Raw genomic sequence first — 6,788 nt, forward strand, 5'->3', positions numbered from 1 at the left:
TTTTATTTAATCTCCGATGAACGAAGGGAGGAATGATTCACACTAAACAAACAACGCCGCATTCCCTTGCAAGTCGGGCGATTATGAAACGATGCCACCTGTAATTGCGGTGAGTGTAGCGTTAATTACAGGGGACTAGGGGAATTACAGAGTCTCGAATTGGCGTGGGATGGGGATGGGGGGATGGGGGGAAGCGGGGGGGGGGGCAATGACCTCGCCCAAAGATTTTAGTCCCCAACCAATGGCGATTGTTTCTTTATTTATTTTTATCCGAGAAATCCGAACCGGAACTTTGTTGGACATTCTTTCGAGAGGGGTTTCGTCCGCTTTAGGTTTATTTATTTCTTTATTTCAAGATGTTTTTAACCGATCTGTGAGTTGTCCATTGTACGTAATCAGCATGTGTATTCATGCTGGAGGAATCCGATGAGCTATAAAGCTCTTTTTTCACGTATACAAGTGGGCGGCCACCGAAACACGCGGAAAAAAAGCCACGCCTTTGCTCGCGAGGGGGCAACGCTCGATATCCCCCGTACAGATGGAAACAGATGGAAACAGATGGAGAGTAGTGCTCTCCTGCTAAACGAAGACAGCTGTAATGGTCAGCAATCCAGGGGTTTCCCCGGTTCGATTCCATCTCCCGGAGCGGCAAGTTTACACAATCGTGCAACATTCAAGAAGTGCACTGATTTACACACGCAACACAAATTCCACTGGAGCCTGTAAACCGGAAATCATCACCGGGATAATTTTTTACTGGTTCCTGGCTTGCCATTAATCGGTCAAATCGATTCTGAAAAGGGTTCCTGTTTACATCTCCACGAAGTGTCCCGTCGCGGTAACCCAACGAGAGATTGGCGAGGACTTTGCGGAGCCTCTCGTCCAGCAGTGGATTGATCATGGCTGGTGATGATGATGATGGCGTGCGTGGCGATGATTTGTTCGCAGGCGATGGGCGCTCGCCCGGGCTTTCCCGCATTCGCGTCACTCTTCTTTATTTCACCAGGTGTGAGGCACCTTTGCATAATTGATTCCACGATTTGCATAATTGATTCCACGATTTGCATAATCGCGTAATAACGTCCAGGGGATTATTCCCGTCTCTTCTAATTACACATGGGCCCCGGGTGGCTCAGCGGTGGAGTTTAAATCGTGGTTGGGTGGCTGACTCAGCCCATTATCCTCCCGGTGTCGATTAAAAAAAACACATGAGTCCTGTACCGCTTTGTGTGGAAGTCAACAGTGGTTTGGTACTCTGACTGTACTTGCCCCCTCCGTCATAGCAATGTGGAATATCCACAACTGGGCCCAGGGGCTGTGAGCAGGAGATGAGCATCGACGCATCAATGCTCGTTTGAGCAGCAGGAGATCACGTGGCGATAGATGGCGGTGGGTTTTCGGGGAGGCCTTTCATCCAGCAGTGGATAGGTCAGTGCTTTATGATGATGTAAAGCTCGCACGGTACCGCGGTGTGTGAGCCACTGCGAGAGAACACGAGAACACGTGGGGCTATCACGCCACCTGCAGGCGGAAACTAAAAACGCTGCCCCAAAGTTGAGTGTTTTTGTTTACAATTAGAACCCATAAACTCATATAGAACCCATAGACTCACATAGAACCCATAGACTCACATAGAACCCATAGACTCACATAGGACCCATAGGCTCACATAGAACCCACAGACTCACATAGAACCAATAGACTCACAATGGACCATAGACTCACATAGAACCCACAGACTCACATAGAACCAATAGACTCACAATGGACCATAGACTCACATAGAACCCATAGACTCACATAGAACCAATAGACTCACAATGGACCATAGACTCACATAGAACCCACAGACTCACATAGAACCAATAGACTCACAATGGACCATACACTCACATAGAACCCACAGACTCACAAAGAACCCATAGACTCACATAGGACCCATATAATAATACACAACCCATAGACTCACAATGGACCATAGACTCACATAGAACCCATAGACTCACATAGAACCCACAGACTGACATAGAACCAATAGACTCACAATGGACCATAGACTCACATAGGACCCAAATCATAACATAGGATCCCAAGGACTCACATATGACCTATATAATTACAGAGGAGGCTATGGTTGTTTAAAAAAAACCCACTACTGTTAACCACATTAAACCGGTTACCGGTTTGCAGCATACTGTTGATAGAAATATCGAGATCAATGACCACGAAACGATGACCTTCTGAACTGAGAAACGAAGGCAGCTGGCGCAGCGGTCAGGGCAATGGTCAAGCCCACTGCAGCGGCCACTCCGGCCTCTGTCCACCCAGCAGTACGAACCGCACCACACTCGATCGGGTAGGTAGCGGTCGCGTGGTGGGGTAAAGTGTGGGAGCTCCTCCCGCCTTTTCCCACACGAGCAATCCGCTGGAGTCGGTGAGCGGTTCCTGACGTTGGGAATGTGCAAGGCCGGTGGGTTCTTCTTCAGCTTCTTGACCCTGGGGTGCACGCCACTCCCTGGGGCGCGCGAGATGCCCTATCTGGGGTTGCGAGACGTGGCCAGATTTTTTTTTTTAGACGGTAAAATCATCGAAACACAAATGCAGCACGGACACGTTACTTACTACAACTTACTTTGTTTCATCAAACCCCGTGTGTGTATTAAAATTGTACTTCTTTTTTGTTACGATGAAGAACCAAAAGGGGTGACAAAGCTTGCAGCAAAGGTTTAAGAATCACAGGGCTCGGCGATTATGAAAACGGTCAAGCGAGGTTCGTACTTTAACAAACGCCAGCGGGTGGCGGACGTGTACGGCAGAGGCTCAGCCACCAGAGGGCGCCACTCACCCAGCCACGCGCCCGACCCCCTCCCCCCTCCCCCCTTGCATCGTCTTGGCCCAACGCCAAACACAAGGAGCGGTGGCGCTGTGGTGAGCGCCATGTCGCGATAACGTCAGTGGCGAACGCCTGAACATGCCACAGTACACTCCGCCAAGTCAACTTCGTCTTAAATTAGCGCCTTGGTTCGGTGTGTAAAAAATATATAATTAAAGGGGAGAGACAAAGGCGGCCGGGCGTGGTTCCGGTACAAACGTCGTGGTGCTGGTTCCGACTGCGTCATCGGTTGCGCTACCAGGTCGCTCTCGACACTGCCGTAGCTGCTTTGTCCACATCTGAGCGAGCCGCTGCGCGACAAGGCAATCGAACTGCGACGTCATTTATGATTGTGACGAGCGCCAATCACAGCTCGCAAATGTGCACCCCCCCCCCATCCCCCCGTCCCTCCCCCGTACCCTCTCGTGCGTGGTGGTCTCTCTATCTGGGGTATCTCCCCCTCCCCCCAACCCCCTCCTCGGTCTCCTGTCAAAACGGGATGCAGAAGTCTCGTTTATGGAATTGGCCACATCAATCAAACGTAGCAGGACCCTCCCTGAAAGCGGGTCCTGAGACTCACTGATGTCTCCCAAAGAAAAATGAGCAGTGCCGGATTATCCTCTGAGCATCCGCGAACACAAAGCAGACTTGAAACACGGTAGGACGAACTCCTCTGCCGTGGCAGATCACTGTTATAATTCAGTAAGCTCACATGACATTGACGTCTTCAAGACGGAGGTTCTTTGCAAGCCAACCGGCTACCATGAGAGATTCGTTCATGAGGCCATCCACATATACAAGCACAGAGACAATTTCAACCGAGAAGATGGATTCTGGCTTAGTAACCATTGGAAAGATGTTTTAAACCATTTCGGTTCTTAGTTAATTGTATTTTATGATGACCTTCAGACCGCAGCCCTTTCAATGGCATTGCCTCTTAATACCTCTCACACCACGGTTAATGGTATATAACATGGAGCATAACAATTAATAGTATAACATTGTAATGTTTAACTTTACTCATAAGGCAATATATAGCATCGTAATTGCATAGTGAATATACATTAGTGTGGTATATAGTTGGAGTCATAGAATAAGACGCAGTATAATGTTACAATGTCTAATATTTTCATAGTCCAAAGTATAGGGTAGTGTAAAGTAACGCATTGTATAATTCAAAGGTGATTTTGTCTATGTTATAACATGCAGTTTGTTATTGGAAGGTATGGTATTGTATTGCATAGTGGTCCTCATGGCATGTCATGGTGCAGCTCGGTGCACGACGGAGCGCCTTGGCTGCGGCACTTGTTTAGGATTAATTAGTGTTTGTTTCCACCAGCACCGCCTCCCTCCTCCGCCCCGGGTGGGGACTGGTAACATGCTAATCCAACTCCGTCCACACAGCCTTAATAAGACTCAATCCTGGCGTGACGGGGTCCACTCGGGCTCTGTCTCCTGGATAGACTCTGTTTCTTCACTTGAGGAAGGCCGCTTGTGTTGTGGCCGAAACGTCGTGAGAATTGTATTGTATTAATTTGTTTTATTGTTTTATTCTCATTGACTTTACCGAAAGAACCAAGAAGATGAATCCTTTGCAGTCACGAAAGCTTTAAATCGAGACAAAAGTAGCTACATATGCTACGGGCCCCGCACTTTCAAGGGCCCCGCGCTAAACGCTTTCAAGCTATCAATTCCGGTTCAGTGATTCTGCACTTGCTCTATTACTATAGTACTATATCGCCTTCGACTTTTATGAACGACTGGGTGCTTAAGTTTAACGATTTATTCTATGATCTGGCTGTCGAGCAAATGAAAAAAATACAATAACTTTACTATGCGAGTAAAAAAATGGTGTTTTAATATTTACGTTTTTTTTTATTTAGAGCCGCTTTATAACATATTTAACAGACCCCGCACTACCTTAATCCGGCACTGAAAACGTGCTGTTGTTATTATTCAGCGAGCGCCTAACGCATCGAGGCCAATGTCACCGGCTGCATGTGTTACACACGGTAATGTATTTTTGAATTCAGATATTTTCGCATCATCATCATGACTGCCACGTCTAGGCTCGTCAGCTTTCCCAACGTAGACCACACCCGCACACGTCTGAGTCAACACTCTCGCTCTTACCAGAGGTCGATCATTCAAGAGGCGCAGTAAAACGGCGAAATAAAGTTGTGGAGAGTGTACAGTAAAAATAAACAGTTGCAACACAGCAACGCCGGTATCCAAATCTCGCTACGAATCAATTCTCCCCACGTGAACAGAGGTGCCTGTTACCAGACTATCCCGGGGTTATCAATTCTTCCCACGTGAACAGAGGTGCCGGTTACCAGACTATCCCGGGGTTATCAATTCTCCCCACGTGAACAGAGGTGCCGGTTACCAGACTATCCCGGAGTAATCAATTCTTCCCACGTGAACAGAGGTGCCGGTTACCAGACTATCCCGGGGTTATCAATTCTTCCCACGTGAACAGAGGTGCCGGTTACCAGACTGTCCCGGGATACGGGACAGCCGCTGTCCCTTCGTCTCCTTAGACCAGGGCGTGAGACTTAGGAAGCGGGCAGCAGCAGCAGCATTCACGTGGCATCCGGCGCCACGTGTAACGCCGCGCGTGATTCCTCAGCAGACGCGGCTCCGATGCGGTCAAACGACAACAGACTGTTGGGGCAAGCGCTGTTAGCGAGCACCTATGAAGGCCGGAACGGTACACGAGGTGGGTGGCCAGCACCACGCCCGACCGCCTTTGTCTCCCCAATAGAGATGCTTACACACAAGGCCATGACCGAGTGCGTGTGGCACAGTTTGTCGTCAGCGATCACAGTGCGGTCGTGTCGCTACAGTTCTCTGCGGTGAGTACAATGTACGGATGTCCAGAACCGGTTAAGTTAATCGTCCCTGGTGTCGACCGTGAGCGGGAATCGAACTCGGGTGGCCGGGTTCGTAGCGCAGCGCATTACCGCTCCCCAATCCTGAAGGCACACACACACGCAAATAATGCACCGTGCGTGTAGGGGCCTCGGGAACATCCAGAATAATAAACGCCTCACAGTACCGGATTAAGCTAGTGCGGGGCCTGTAGCATATGTTATAAAGGGGCCCTAAATAAAAAAAACACGTAAATATTAAAACACATTTTTACTTGCATAGTAAAGTAATTTAAAATTTTCATTTGCTATACAGTCAGATAATACGACAAATCGCTAACCTTAAACACCCAGTCATTCATAAAAGTTGAAGGCGGTATAGTACTATAGTAATAGAGCAAGTGCAGAATCACTGAACCGGAATTGATAGCTTGAAAGCATTTAGCGCGGGGCCCTTGAAAGTGCGGAGCCCGTAGCTACTACTTATGTAGTATTTACTTTTGCTACTCGGATAATTCCGACACTGACGCCTCCGTCATTCGAGACCCAAACATCGCCATCGCACCTCCACACGGCTCTCACATTCCTCCTCCACCATCACCCCGGGTGGTTGTGACCATCACCTGCATCGGAACATCGACGGGACGATGATTGCCTCGCCCATCACATCTCACGCGCACGCGGAAAATCAAATAAACAAGCCACAGCAGTGCGATTGTGGCCACGCGACCTCAAACTATAAACCGTATTGGAAACTAAAGGGGCATGGAGATACGTGTACGTTGAGCATTTTCGCACCGTACGTTATCAATCGTACTAATCGGAGGTGCGGGGAAAGGACAACAAACTATGGGTCTCTCTGAGTCCATGGGCCTCTGTGCGAGTCTGTGTATGTTGAACTTCTTTCGCACCGTACTCAGCCAACCGTGCTAATCGGAGGTGCGGATGAAGAAGATTACACGTGCGCGATAGAGCACATTGAGACCCATAGAGACTCATATAGACAGAGACAGGGCACATTAAATACGAGCCGTCGCGCGCTT

The sequence above is a fragment of the Petromyzon marinus genome, chromosome 44 (assembly GCF_048934315.1).
Source record: "Petromyzon marinus isolate PM22_M1 ecotype Great Lakes invasive population chromosome 44, UKy_Petmar_22M1.pri1.0, whole genome shotgun sequence".
Classification (NCBI taxonomy): domain Eukaryota; kingdom Metazoa; phylum Chordata; class Hyperoartia; order Petromyzontiformes; family Petromyzontidae; genus Petromyzon; species Petromyzon marinus.